Raw genomic sequence first — 16,329 nt, forward strand, 5'->3', positions numbered from 1 at the left:
TGAAGAAAATGAAAAATCAGAAAGCCCAGGGGGAAGATGAAGTTACTGTAGAGTTGTTAAAATTGGGAGGAAGAGACATAACACAAAATCTGGCAAGGCTCTTCACAAAATGCATTAGAAAAGTTGTGACGCCTAAGCAGTGTAATAATGCAATCATAGTTTTGCTGCATAAGAAAGGAGATAAATCAGAAATTGGAAATTATAGACCAATTAGCTTGTTATCCCACATCTCCAAGTTGTTCACAAGGGTCATTACTAACAGATTAGAGAGAATACTTGATGAGAGTCAACCGAAAGAGCAAGCTGGCTTTAGGACAGGATTCTCAACTATGGATCACCTTCACATGATGTCACAGCTAATGGAGAAAGCAAATGAATATATAAAACACCATTATGCCTGGCATTTGTGGATTATGAAAAGGCATTTAAGAGTCGTGCTTATAAACGTACTTATAAAAGTCGTACATACAGTAAGGCAATATTTTGGGCACTGGAAAGACAAGGCATAGATACCCCACATATTATGATTTTAAAGAAAAAAATGAGAGTGCTACCTCCTTTATTAGACTAGACAAATACAGTAGGAAATTTAAACTCGAGAAAGGAGTTCGACAAGGAGACACAATATCTCCGAAGCTGTTTACTGCTGCCCTTGAGGAAGCTTTCAGAAGATTAGACTGGTCGCAGAAAGGAATCAATGTGAACGGAGAGTACCTAAACCATTTACGATTTGCAGATGACATTGTGGTCATAAGCCACGATCCCAAAGAATTAGAGGAAAATCTTAATCAGTTATGCACAGTTAGTAAGGATTTTGTACTAAAGATGAATATGGCTAAAACAAAAGTAATGATGAACAAGTATGCCACAGAAAGGGAAATAATGATTGAAGGAGCAGTAATTGAAAAGGTGGAGTCATATACTTATCTGGGACAAGTCATTAGCTGTATTAATTATAAATGGCTGGAAGTCAAGAGAAGAATAAATTTTGGATGGATAGCATTCAGGAAATATAGTCACATACTGAAGAGCAATATCCCAGTTTTTCTGAAACGTAAAATAGTGAAAAAATGTATACTCTCCACCATGACTTATGGAAGTGAAACTTGCGCACTCACCAAAAGAATGGAAGAGAAGCTGAGAACTACACAGCGAAGAATGGAATGAATTATATTAGGAATCAGACTGTTAGATAAGAAGAGAAGCACATGGATTAAGCAGCAAACTCAAGTAAAGGACATTCTTATCAAAACTAAAGAACCAAAATGGTCTTGGGCAGGACACATAGCTCGAAGACATGATGACAGATGGACTAAGAAAATAACAGAATAGTATCCAAGAGGAGTGAATAAAACCTAGAAGACAAAAGACGGAGATGGATAGATGAAATTCATGAGTTTGTGGGTAGTAAATGGATGGCCAGTGCTCAAAACAGAAGGAACTGGAAATTTGCTGGAGAGGCCTTCATCCTGCAGTTGATTGAAAATAGCTGCTGATGATGATGAAAATGGCATGATTAGCATTAGCATTAGTAAGGGCTTGCGATGCAAGGAAGCAAACTTATGCAGCAGCCAAAAAAAGAAAACGCTCTGATTTCATCCCTCCAATTGTTCCAAATTCTTGTCCAGCTCAGATTTAAATTTACTTAGGCTATTAGCCTTCCCAACAAAAGATGGAAGCCTGTTCCACCAATCAAGTACTCGCTGGCTAAAGGCAAATTCCGCACATCCATTCTACAGCTATCGTTCTTCACTTTGAAACTGTGCCCCCTCAGGTTCTTAATCTGAGCAAGAAGAAGAATCCCATCAGCATTCAGCTTGCTCAACCTACTCAAGGCCTTATAGACCTCAATCAGATCAATGCCTACTCTCCAGGCGTTTCATTTGCAGAACTTAAGCCTTTCTTGGTAAGAGCACCCCTTTGTTCCCCTCATCACTTTTGTTGCCCTTCTTTGTACTCGTTCTAGCAACTCTACATCCTCCCTAAAATGAGTTTCCAGACCTGTACACAGTGCTCTAGGTGTGGCCTGACTATTGCCTTGTATAACGGGATAATCACCTCCCTGCTGCTAGCAAAATTCCTATATACCATTGACAAGACTTCATGACCTGCCCTGGCAGCCCGTCTGCACTACTCAGTGAAATTCATATTCGAATTTCAATAACCCCAGGTCTCTTTAACTTTCAACTTTCCTGAGTGTAGTATCACACAGTTGGTACGGTTCTCTTCGGTTATCGCTACCCATATGCAGTACTTTGCATTTGTCAATGCTAAACTCTAGTTGCCACCTCTCAGCTCATTTTTCCAACTTATCTAGATCCAGTTGGAGTAGCATACCATCTTTACTGTCGTTAACAACCCTGCCAACCTTTGTATCATCTGCATACTTGGACATTAAATCTGATATATACTTTCATCAATATCATTGATAAATATACAAAACAACAATGGGCCCAACACCGAACCCTGGGGAGTTGGAACCGGTGCCGTCTGGGTGGCGGTATCCGCCGAGAATACAGTAGTTTTTTTTTATTGTTGAAGCGTTACTTATTCGATGTAGTACAGTATCATGGTAACTCGTTGTGAAAGTATTTACAAATATGAGATATGCTAAAATGATGCCAATTCCAACTACTGAGTAGTTGGCTACATATAGGCAGGATTCTTTAGCACTAACTTATACTGTGGAATAAAAGAGTTTAATGCGATTCGCATTCGTTACTCTGTCATGGTAAAAAACTGGGTCCAGATGATTGATTCACTAAAATCTGAAATGCATCGTAGGGTAGCAATTCTTATTCATTATTGAAAAAGTATCTCTGAGGTACTGACCTAAGATTAAATTCAGTAATGCTGGCATGATGATTCAGGAACAAAGTTAGTGTTCTGAGGTGTTTTTAATAAAATCGAAATTCAGTAAAGCTAATCTCGTGAGTAAGTGAAATGTAATAATAAGGAAAATAAGATACGGAAACTTCAAAACACATTTTTTAGCTTAAAAGTAAACTATTAATCCGTGTATTGGATTTTGTAGATCTGTTTTTACAATACGCAACCTTGTGAGCGAATATGGGTAATTGGTGCGTTTATTTTTTTAATCTTCATAAAGATATTCTGTTACTGTTCTAGATTTGTTGAGAGGGCCACATCGTTTTGAAGCACAGAGTAGTAACATCCATCTTACTTCTCTGTGGATTGAAGTATCAGATGGGTTTGAAAATTATGGAATTTTAGTTGGTGTTATTTACGGCCTTGTAAGTAAATAAGTGAAGTAATTTTTAGTGTTCAAAATTCAGGAATTTTTTTTATATGTTGTCACAGAATGCTTATTTAGCGGGAAATCGTGTAATAAGTAATTGGAAGTTTGTAAAAAAATGCCTTTTTACCTTTAAGCAGTGCATACTATGTTTTATATTGTATAATTACTTGACAGTTTTTAAATGTTTTATTTGCTAAATCCAGTATCTGGTTACCTCGTCGCTGTATTCCAGAACATGGTGGATCTGCACACTGGCTCAGTTTTAGTGTCACTTCCCCCCCCCCCCCCCATCGCGCTGTTAGGAAAACGAGTTACAGATTTTAAAACAGCGGCAAGGGTGGGATAAACATTCTAACTAACACTAACCACAGTAGATTAGGCATGTCAGTCACTGCATTCTTCCTGACTTTTTGTCGAAGTACGGAGGGGTAACCAGATTCTGCAGTTTCCCATTTTTTTTTTTTTTTTTTTTTTAATTGTAAACGTATATTTTTAAATATATACAGGCATACCTCGGTTAACGTTACCTCTGATAACGAAGCTTCGATATAACGAAGTCCGCAATTTCAAGCCCCATTTAACATAAAAAATATTCCAGTTTAATCACCTGAAATCTAAACAAACTGAAGAAATTACGGAAACCTTTGGGGCTTCTCGTGGTTGGTTCGAGAAATTTAAAAAACGGGCCAGGATTCATAGTGTAAAATTAACAGAAGCTGCAAATAAGTTTCCAGAAAAACTAAAGGAAATAATTGAACGTGAAAATTTTCCACCAAATTTGGTGTTCAGTGTTGATGAAAGCGGTTTGTTCTGGAAACGGCTACCAACAAAAAGCTTCATTTCTGTTGAAGAAAAATCAGCTGCTGGGTTCAAAGCAGCCAAAGACCGTTTAACGTTACTCTTTGAATCAAATGCCTCTGGCGATTATAAATTAAAATTGTTATTAGTTTACCATTCAGAAAATCCGAGGGCGTTAAAAGGTAACATAAAAATGAATTTACCTGTAATATGGAAAGCAAATAGAAAAGCGTGGGTTACCAAGGAGTTATTTACTAATTGGTTTGTTAACCACTTTTGTCCTGAAGTAAAACGGTATTGTCAAAAAAACAACTTTGAAGAAAAAGCTCTTTTGCTCCGGGACATCCTACTGATCTTAACACGTTAGACACATGCATTCCTGTCAAAGTTGTTTCTTCCAGCAAACACAACTTCCTGATTCAACCATTGGATCAGGGAATAATAGCATCATTTAAAGCTTATTATCTGCGTCGAACATTAAGCAATTTAACTGAACTAGAGGATAAAGAGGAAATGACAGTTAAAACTTTTTGGAAAAACTACACCATTAAAAACATTGATAGTTCTTGGAAAGAAGTTGCTAAGAAATGCTTAAATGGAGTTTGGGGCAAAATATGGCCAGAAGTTGTACTAGAAGAAGAAAATAACATCCAAGAAATTAGAAATGAAGTTATCCAGATGGCTCAATCAATAGGTTTCGAAAATGTCGATGAAGAGGATGTTAGAAATTTATTGAATGCAGAAGATGATGGTTTTTCAGTGGAAGATTTAGAAAACCTTGTTAGCAACGAAGACAAAGATAATGAAGACGAAGTTAAAGAAGTTCCTGCCGAAAAAGTGTTAACCGAAGATTTAAAAATGTGCTTAAATGACATTGAAAACGTTTTAAATTTTTTTAGTGAAAATGATCCTGATTTAGGAAGAAGTTTTATTGTTAAGCGATCAGTGTTAAATGCAATAACTCCTATAGGCAATTGTTAAATGAAAGAGAAAAAAGCATAAGCAATCAACTTTAGACTCATATTTTAAAATGTGATTTCACTTTGTATGTAAGTTGACTGTTTATTTAATAAAACTTTTCTTTGTTCGAAAAAAAAGCTTTTCATTTTCTTTACGTAGGAACGTATCCCTATTCCGGCCATAGTATTTTTACCTCTGAAAACGAAGTAATTTCATGGAACGCATCCTATTCGTTATTCGAGGTATGCCTGTATATGGTTAAAATTCAGATCTTGGGTACCTCTCCATACTTCGACTAAAAGTCAGGAAAAAGTGATTGACAGATGCCAATCACTGTTTTCCCATGCCCTCCTATGTTGACATGCCTAGGGTATTTAGCCCCCTACTTGCCGATGTTTTAAAATCGGGAATTCATTTTCTGATTTTACAACAGTGGAATGGGGTGGATAAACACCCTACTTAAGCTAAGCTCCCCCCCCACCTCGATTACAAAACAATCAGAAACAAAATGCATTCACAATAATCACCCAATCACAGAACTCGACCATACAATCACGGTGTTCTAACCATGCCCACTACGCAGAGACAAGTTATACCAAATAATTGATTTTAGCCGTTTTTAACTGAACTACCCACTGGAGCACTTTACAGAGACCTGCATTTGTTCGTTTTACTTCTTGCATTGAATAAGACTCGTACACATAAAGTGGAATTCATTTTATGTCCCACAGTATTGTTGGCATCGTATCAAAAATTTTTGATGTATATATTACCTGTAGAAAAGAATACATACATGTAAATAAGTAAAATGAAAAAATCTAAAATGAGATAAAAGACTGTAGATCTTGTTAATTGGCTGGAGCTTTAGTTTCATTTCCAGTCTAGCAGCTTCTAGTAGACAATGCAGTTCATTAAAAATATTACATCCCCAGTATATATTTTCGATGTATATAATGATACATATCAAAAATAAAAACATTGATTATGGAATACCAGCCCTCATGGGTATCACAGTTGGTAGAATCACTGTCCACCTCACACCGGGTGGAAAAGACCAGAGTTTGATGATGTGAGGAATATAGCCTTAGTTGCTGTTGCTCCTAAAATCCAACAATAAGAAATACTAAAATTGACATTTGTCAGTTTTAGTATTCCTTAATCCTTGTTAATTTTATGATAGTACCATTTGTCACTTTCATAAAGTCCAGATATCTAAATAGCTTTTTTTCCCTGATGTGATCAGAGGTGGACTGGCTTACCGGGGAAACCCCAGTGGGCTGGAGGCTGATGGAGTCTGGTATGATTTTGGCCATAAATGCTAGTGTGAGACTCTACAGGTTTTCCCCACTAAGTATTTTTGACCCAATCCACTCCTAGATGTGATGTGATTTTTTCCCCCCTCTTAAGTTGTGTTATCTGAATAAAGTGACGATGGGTTGAAACTCTGCTTTCGAAAAAGCTTTTATTCATGCATTATCTAGGTAATTTTTTAAATAAAATTATTTCTAAGGTTTTTGTCTAATAGTAAAAATGCAGGAGTGGCCAACCTTTTCCTTCATTGTGCCACATATGTCATAAGAGGGCTGTTCAGTAACGAAAGATCATAATTTTCATGGACAACTGAAATTCTTACTATTTCTAGCTGAGGTACTGAATTTAAGACCAAATCAAGCTGCATCTTGTAGCAACTGCACATGATGTAACCTTTTCTTTGGTAAAGATTGTCTGTTCAGTTTTGCCTGCATAACAATGGATGTGACATGCAAGGAACAGTATGCTGATCTTAAATTTTGTTTCCATCTCAAGAAAACATCAGTTAAAGCATATGAAATGTTAAAAGACACTTATGGTGAATCTATGCTTCCATGTAGCACAGCTCATAGGTGGTTTAGAATGTTTAAAGGTGGATGTGACTCAGTCATAAAAATTGGTGGTCCTGGAGCTCCAACCACTACTGTTGCTACAGAAACCATAAACACTGCTTCTGTAATTGTGAGAGAAGATCGTTGTATAATGGTAGGGCAATTGGTAAAGATGTTGAGAATATTAATAAGAAGCATGCATGCTTTTCTCCACGACTATTTGCATATGACTGGTGTTTGTATACTGGGTTCCAAGACTGTTCATGCTTGAGCAACTGCAAATTCACATGGAGGTTTATCAGGAGCTACAATGGATGGTTATTGAAGATGGTGAGGTTCTGCACAAGGTGATAATGGTGGATGAAACATAATTCCATCATTTCGATCCAGAGAGTAAGCAAGCAACAAAGTTCTGTTTGGAAGTCCATGTTGTTCCCAATACCGAAAAGAGAAAAGTTGTGGCTTTTGCAGAAAGGGTTATAGTCATCTCTCTTTTTCTTTTTTTTTTTTTTTCATATGGCACAGGAAATGTTATGGTCTTTTTTTTTTTTGTCACATGGCACAACATGCTGGTAAAACATTCAAAGAATGGTTTACCAGCATGTTGTGCCATGTCATACAACTTTTATGGGACCTTACTATAGAACTCTACTGCACGCTTTGTGGGTTCAAATTCGTCACAAATAACCACAACTCCAAGGAGGTGTGTGGATGCTGTATCATGACAATGCGTGACCTCATATTGCTTATACTGTTATTGAGTAATCCAAGTAAAGTTGTACCACTATATCCGCTGATTTAGTATCTGCTGATTCATTGACTGTGGTTAACCACAGAAAAAAAAACGAAAAAACTTAACACGTACTGCTCGCGTGTCCAATACGATGCTTCCCTTTATATTTTATGATGTCGATTTTAAATCGAATAGCTTCCCTTTATTTTTTATAATGCTCCATATGGTTTGGTCACCAACATTATAATGGTTCTTTAGAGATTTAATGGATGCGCTGTTTTCAAACTTTTGAATAATTTCAAGTTTTTGTTTAATTTGAAAGCACAACTCTTGCGTTTGCCCATCATTTTTGCGATTTCTAAATAAAAAAAAAATTCTGGCATCCCTGACATAAATAACGAAACAAAATTTGTCCTTTTGTGATGCGATGGAACCCAACAATTGACACGATGCAATAAATCAAACTAAACAGTTGGTCTTTTTTTTTGTTTTGAGTGGTGGGTGTAGGTGGACAGTGGGGGGGGGGTGCAAGACAATAGGTACACTAATCTCCCATTGACTGCTTATAATGCCGGTTCTTGTCACTTATTTATGACTTGCAAAACATCTGTTTATACTTATTCTAGTTATTACTTGAATTTTATGATTTCTGGTCGTGTTTTTTTTTTTTTTTTAAATTTGGAGTCTTGAAGTGTCCCAGTTAATCCAATCCTGGTAAATCGAGAGGCTGCTGTACTTTATTATTACCGTATTTAATGTTGGCAATGTCTCACTGTGTATTTAATTTATCAATTAAACTTTATTATACGTATGTACGTTCAAGAAAATCATGTTATATACGGGTCAACATGTGTTCGCTTATATCCGTGGTTTCAGCCATCCACAGTAGATCTTGGAATGTATTCCCCGTGGATACGGGAGTCTTACTGTATATGATAAAAATTATTTTTTGCATCCAGTTCCTTTGTGAACATGTTGTAGTATCCAATTAAATTGGTCAGACAAGACCTCCCCTTAACAAACCCATGCTGTGTCTCAACTATTACTGCAGTCTTGTCTAGATGATCATGGAATGTTTTTTGACCAGTGACTCCATTACTTTCTCCAGAACAGAAGTTAAACTAACAGGTCTATAATTATTTGTGTCACCCTTTGAACCCCATTTGTGAATTAGGTATACATTTGCACCTCTCCGGTCCATGGGAAACTCTCCTGAATATAAGGATGCTCTCATAATTTTGGCTAAGGGTTTCCTTACTTTCCTTGCTGCCTCCTTGAATATAACTAGATAGATTCTATCCACCCCAGGTTCCTTTCTTATCTTTAACTTCAACAATTTCTCCTCTACTTTTCTCTCCGTTATTATAAAATCATTTGGCTCTCTGTTAGTTTAGTAAATGTCTGTCCTCCCCTTCCTTACAGAATTCCTCATGTGCGAATGTAGATGCAGAATACTCATTTAGTTTGTCAGCTGTCTGAGCTGGATCATCGATATCGAGTGGACCAATCTGATTCCTCTCCTTACTTCTAGAGTTTACATTAAGTAAAGAAGTCTTTGCATTTTTTTCCAGAGATTTCTTGTAATTTGTCTTCGCTTGCCTAACCTAATTTGTGACTTGATTACAGACTAGCATATTTCTACCATAGCCTTCTGTGTTGCCTGATAATTTATATGCATCCCATGCATTTTTCTTATCTGTCATGAGCCTCATTAGTTCGTCTGACATCTGATTTCGGTCTAAATCTTGAACAGTATTTCTTCGTTGTATGAAAAGCCTAGTAGCTTCCCAGATTAATTGCTTGAAGGCTTCCCATTTATAATTTGCCATTAGCATTAGCATTAGTAGAGGCATTTGATACAAGAAAGCAAGCTTATGCAGCATCAGCCAAAAAAAAAAAAAATAAAAGAAAAAAATAAATAAATAAAAAAAATAACCACTTCCGCTTCACCCCTCTGTTCGTTCGAAATACCAGTCCAGCTGAGCCTTAAACTTATTTAGGCTATCAACTTCCACAACAAGGGATGGAAGTCTGTTCCACCAACCAACCACCAGCTGGCCAAAGGCAAATTTCTGCACGTCTATCCTACATTTGTTTTTCCTCAATTTGAATTTATGCCCTCTCAGGTGATTATTCTGAGCAAGAGGGACAATCCCATCAGCATTGACAATACTCAAACCATTCAAGGCTTTATACACCTATCAGATCACCTTGCTGGTGCCTAGTTTCCAGACACTAATTTGCAAAACTTAAGCCTTTCTTCGTAAGAGCGCCCCTTTGTTCCATTCACTATTCTTGTTGCCCTTCTCTGTACTCGTTCCAGCAGCTCTACATCCTTCTTGAAATGAGGCCTCCAGGCCTATATATACAGTACTTTAGGTGTGGTCTGATCATTGCCTTATACAAGGGAATAATCACCTCCTTATCCCTGCTAGAAAAATTCCTATATATCATTGACAATACACCATGAGCTACTCTTGCAGCCCGTCTGCACTGCTCAGAGAACTTCATATCTGCCTGCACAACCACCCCCAGGTCCTTTTCATTCTCTACCACTGTCAGTGTAGATATTATATACTTGGATCTTAGAAAGGTTGAAACCCCAGAGCAACGTATCATCTCAGAGTTGATACGTTGCTCTGGGGTTGCTGTTTTCCATATGTAGTACTTTACATTTGTCAATGTTAAACTTCATTTGCCACCTCTCAGCCCACCTGCTCAACCTTTCCGGATCCTGTTGCAGCAGCATAGTGTCAGTAGTGTCCTTGACAACCCTGCCAACCTTCGTATCGTCTGCAAACTTGGACATTAAGCTTGATATACCATCATCAATATCATTTATAAATACAGAAAACGATAATGGACCCTGTACTGTACCCTGAGGGACTCCACTAATAACATTAGTCCACGATGAGCAGTGTCCATTGATTACCACTCTCTGTCTTCTCCCCCTCAACCACCTCTTAATCCATAGCAGCAATTTGCCTTCAATGCCACACTGCTCCAATTTGTGCAGCAGTCTTCCATGTGCAACGGTATCAAAAGCCTTTCTAAGATCCAAGTATATAATATCAAAGTTATTCCCTGCATCCAGTTTTTTTGTGACTGCATCATAGTATCCAACCAAATTGGTCAGGCAAGACTTCCCCTTAACAAAACCATGCTGTGTCTGAGCTATAACTGAAGTCTTGTCTAGATGATCCTGCAGTGCTTCTTTAACCAGTGTCTCCATTAATTTTCCGGGAACAGAAGTTAAACTCACAGGTCTGTAATTACTTGTGTCAGCCTTTGATCCTCCTTTGTGAATTGGGGTCACATTTGCACATCTCCAGTCTGTGGGTACCTGCCCTGAGTCCAAGGAAGCTCTCATAATTATGACTAAGGGTTTGCTTACTTCCTTTGCTGCCTCCTTTAATATAACTGGATAGATCCCATCCACCCCACGTGCCTTTCTTGTGTTTATCTTCAACAATTTCTCCTCCACTTTGCTCTCAGAGATTACAAGATTCTCTAGCTTACTGCCAGAGTTGAATACACCTCTGGAATTCCCCTCGCTGAATATTTCCTCATGTGTGAATGTCGATGCAAAATAATTATTTAGTTTGTTAGCTACCTGAGCAGGATCATCAACAGTTGACCCATCGATATCCAGTGGACCAATCTGATTCATCCCCTTCCTTCTAGAGTTTACATAAGTAAAGAACTCTTTGCTGTTTTTCTTTGCATCCCTCGCCAAAGATATCTCGTAATCTGCCTTCGCCTGCCTAACCTCCTTTGTAACTTGGTTACAGATCAACTTGTATCTATCATAGGCTTCTGTGTCACTTGTTAATTTGTATGTATCCCATGCATTTTTTTTCTCTGCCATATGTCTCATTAGTTCAGCTGATATCCATTTAGGCCTAAACCTTGAACAATATTTCTTAGTTGGTATGTAAAGCCTAGTAGCTTCCAAGATAAGTTCTTTGAATGCTTCCCATTTTGAATTTGCTGTTGGTAACATCATCAGTTGGTCCCACTGTATAGAATTTAAATACTGTCTCAGTCCATCGTAGTCGCCTTTACGAAAGCAATAACCCTTCCCTTTACCCCTAATGGTAGTTACCTCTTTGAGTAAATCCCACTTCAGCACACTGTGATCACTGTCACCTAGTGATTCATTTATTTGCAGATTCTTAATGCATGAAGAATCACTACTGATAATCAAATCAAGAGTATTACTCCCTCTAGTTGCCTCCCGAACATGCTACTGTAGAAAACAATCATCCAATAAATCCATAAAAGCCTTGCTAGTGTGTGAGTGACCAGCCCCCAAATTCCAGTCAATATCTGGGAAATTAAAATCCCCCATTATAAGACTCTCTGATTTACTGGCCCACTCTATTTCCCTGTACAGTTTCTTATTATACTCATCAGAGTCATTAGGCCTATAACTCACTCCTACTCTCAATTTTCATCTCCGAATGCTTATGTCACACCAAACTGACTCGACACTGCACTGCACTGTCCAGTGATGTCGACTGGCTTCACTTCCTTGGATTTTGTGTTTCTTAACTAATTGCATGTCCCCTCTTCCCTTCCTATCCTGTCTATCCTTTCTGTAGATATTGTACTCCCCAGATTCCAGTTCTTCTTTACTTATATCTGTGTGACACCATGTCTCTGATATCCCAACAATATCCGCCTTTGATGCTTTGAGCAATACCTCAAATTCATCAAATTTATTTACCAAACTCCTAGCACTGGTGTACACGCAAGTATACATGCACCTGTTCTTTTTCTTAGCTATCCTAACACAACCCATGTGTTTACTTGTACCCCAATGACTCCCAGCAGTCTCTGAAATATCCTGCATCTTATTTTCCAGGCTGCTGCTCATTCCAATAGAAGCAGTGCATGAATCACTTTCACCTCTGCCAGTGGCAGAGGTGAAACTGTTAATCTATTAGTCCTTGCATCTTCCCCCAAACTAGCAGTTTTCCGACCCACCTAACACTGCCTCGATAGCATCAGCAAACATTCTTGCACCCTTTCTATTTAAGTGTATAGCATCCCTGTAGAAGCAGTCTCTCCTGTTAACAAGCACAGACCTGGCTGAAAAAAATTCTACCCCTTGAGCCCTGCACAATCTCTCCAGGGCCGGAATGATCGACAAGGCTCTCATCATATACTCCTTCCTATCGTGTCTGGGCAGAATTGCAGACACTTTCAAATTCAACCCTAATTCACGGCTTTTCTTCAACGGTGACCTGTACTTGCTAAGTAATTCCGCCGGTCTCCTATTCTTAATATCATTAGTGCCAATGTGTACAACTATATCACCTTTTGTGCCCTTAAAAGATGATATCGGCCCTACAACGTCATCAACCTTTGCCCCTGGAAGACATACCCTAATCCTGTTCCACCTATCCTTTTTACAAAGCATGTTTCCCGTTTCCCTGACAATAGAGTCACCAACAGCTACTAGTTCCTTTGGGACCAGCGCATTCTGCCTTGGGTGCTGCCGCTGTGTTGCGCGATGCCCAAGTGCAAGCTCTGGCATTGGTGTGGGCAGCTGAGAGCTCGATGGGCCCTCACTTTTAATCCTTCGAGGGCATCCACCCTGTTCTTCAAGCTCTCATATAGGCCCAAAACAACGCTGAGTTGTCGCCTGATTTCCTTACACTCCTTGCATCGTGCACACACAAAGACATCCCCCATGGCAATATCATGTCCCGTACCTGACTTCTCCACAAACATCAAGCAAATAGTGCATTTTAAAAGGCTGATTCAGAGGGCAACCCCCCCCCCCTCAGTTCTACCCTGAGCCACAGCACTTCCATTAGCTTGAGCCTTTTGCTTTGCTGTTCTGGTCTGAGTCATGATTTCGATTTAATTTCAATAAAATTTCAATTTAGTACAAAATTAAAACCCTAAACTTGTATAACACAGTTATAACTCTATATTTATGTTTCAGTATTGAGTGTTATCTACGAAATCCCTTTATATAATTTCCGTATCAAGTTAAGTATTAATTATTTATTTTTGCTAATTATTTATGTTACGTAATTTAAGTTGTTATATGTATATAGTTAAAAGTACAATTTAATTGACAATGAAGTTCAACAAGATTAATAGATTTACTGATCAAATGACAATATTATATTATGTACTATACTATAATAAGCTTATGCTATCTAGTTCGAGATATTTTGTATTGCGTAACAATGGCGGCAATTTACGAACGGTAAGTCTACGGACACTTAAGTATCGATTAACTTCAAAATCTCGCTGTCTCAATTCAGAATAAACTAAGGATCCTGAACTAGCTACTTACAGAAAATAATTTGATATAACAATTGGTTAATAAATCGGCTAAATATGGTTAAAAAAAAAAACATCTCGTACAACGGAGCTGTAACTTGTAACACGTGGATTTGATACCCTTGCCGATACTAAGTAATACCTACAAAATCTCTAAGTTAAACTTTAAACTACGTATTGTAACTAAGAATATAAAGCTACTCTAGAAAATAAGTTAATATGCCAATTTAAGCTAATAAAACAGAAAATAAATCAGAAAAAACTTCTCTGTTCCAGGAGTGGCAATAAGCTACGTCCGCACAGGCTACCCTCGTTCTCAAACAATCAACTTCTCGAAAATCTCTACCAATTCCTTAAATGGCTATCTTCAGGTAATTCTCCAGTGGGGCAAAGACAACTTAGTTGATTTCAACCCTTCTAAAACTTAATTGGTAAAACTCCAGAACACGGTGCCTCTTTGAAAATCATGTCGAGAAGAAGAGGGGGAAAGCAGTGACGTATGGTTCGTAACTCCGCCCACTCACTGCATTCCCCCTCTTCTTTTCAACACTGCAACGTGGCGAATGTCACATGACATAACAGTATGGCGGAGCTGAAAAACAATGAAATTAATGACAATACAGCAATTTTTTCGGAGCAGCAACCAAAATAATTATATGTAAAAATAACACACTAATTTCTTTCTCAAAACGAAAAAAAAAAAAAATAAATAATGAGACGCAGTAAATGACCAATTTTCGGCAAATAACTCCCGAAGTCCCGTAAAAAGGTAACCTAAAAACATAACCATTTTTCATTAAACACAAATGAAAGACAATTAAAAATGTAACTCCCATTATATTTTTTTTTTCGTCCAACGACTGGTTTTTGCTTGAATCCTTCTTGAAGTCGGTAAGAACATAACAATTTTCACTAAAAACAAATGAAAGTCGATTAAAAACGTAACTTCCATTCTATTTTTTTTTTTTTTTTTTCGTCCAGCGACTGGTTTTTGCTTGAATCTTTCCCGAAGTCGCGTAACCTAACCTTTTTTTGCTAAACAGAAACAAGTCAATTAACATGTGCAACGAACAATAACAATAAAATTGCTCTTTGCATAAGTACAGAACGGCAACATAGAATTTTTTTTTTTTTTTTTTTGAAAAGAACGCAAAGGACGCAATACTAGGTTAATGAAACGTGAAAATAACACAGAAATACAAAGGATACTAGGAAAGTTTTGCAATACAGCTTTGTTTATTTAATTTTTTCAAAGTAATTTCCTCTACATTCAATACACCTCTCCATCCTCCGAAACCAATCTTTAAACCAGTTCTGCCAAGTTTCACTAGGGAGTAAAGCACACTCGTTGTCCCAAGCCCGTAGAAGGTCCTCATCACTGGAAAACCGCCTCCCTTTTAGCTTCATTTTCACATGCGGGAACAGTGCAAAGTCACAGGGAGCAAGGTCTGGACTGTAGGGAGGGTGCTCGAGAAGTTTCAGTCCTGTCGTGGTCAAATATTCGGTGCAGTGAGCACCGAATATTTGACCACGACAAATTTCTTTCTAATATTAATAGGTTCTAATACCTCTCGTGTTTGCGGTCTACATAAAAAAAAAAAAAAAAAACCTGAGTGTTAGAGAGGTTGCTGATGTCTTAATGTGAATAAGGCTCCTTCAGCAGATGGATATATCAAATTATGTTAAGAGAGCCAGCAAGAGAGGTAAGGAAACCTTTAGTCATTATGAGAGCATCCTTGGATTCAGGGAAGGTCCTATGGATTGGAAATGTGTGAATATATCCCCAATTCACAAAAAAGGATAAATAAATGGGTGAATTAAGTAATTACAGACTCCTAAGCTTGATTCCTGTTCCAAAGAAAATAAAGGATGCACTGGTTAATGATGTAATGCAGAACCATCAAATAGGAATGCATTCTTGTAGTTTCCCCATGGTACAGTGCTGGGCATATTGTTTTCCAATATTTATTAATGATGTCGATGAAGGCATATCAGTCTTAATGTCTGGGTTTGTGAATGATACAAGGTTGGCTGGGTGTATCATAGAGAGTAATCAAAATTTTTGAATAAACTAGATGATTATTATTTGTACCAGCATGTTAGAAGATACTAGGGGAGAGAATATTCTTGACCTCATCATTACTCATGAATCAGATGACATCAGAGAGCCTGAAGTACAGGAAGCATTGGGAGGTAGCGAACATGCAATTGTTAGTTGGAAAATGAAGAAAGATGTCAGCATTCATAGTGGAAATGATGCAAGAAAGCAAACTTAAACAGCGTCAGCTAAATAAAAAAACACTACACTTTCCATTTCACTTATTTATTCCCTCCAATGGTTTATCTAATTCTTCCTTGAATTTATTTACACTATCGACTTCCTCAACAACAACAGATGGAAGTTTGTTCCAACA

At 37.7% G+C, this 16,329-nt stretch overlaps 1 protein-coding gene across 2 annotated transcripts in view; it reads left to right on the plus strand.

Annotated features, from left to right (window-relative positions):
* The first annotated feature begins 3,134 nt into the window (after positions 1-3,134).
* LOC150084570 (ubiquitin ligase substrate adapter ZNRD2-like) overlaps positions 3,135-16,329 on the plus strand; it is a 114,263-nt gene continuing 101,068 nt past the window's right edge. For both annotated transcript variants that reach the window (XM_090375332.1, XM_090375331.1), the window contains exon 1: positions 3,135-3,254. The gene's annotated coding sequence lies outside the window, so the exon portion shown is untranslated. The remainder of the gene's footprint in view (positions 3,255-16,329) is intronic.

The sequence above is a fragment of the Mastigoproctus giganteus genome, chromosome 6 (genome assembly GCF_048544385.1).
Source record: "Mastigoproctus giganteus isolate SK-2022 chromosome 6, ASM4854438v1, whole genome shotgun sequence".
NCBI classification, from domain to species: Eukaryota; Metazoa; Arthropoda; class Arachnida; order Uropygi; family Thelyphonidae; genus Mastigoproctus; species Mastigoproctus giganteus.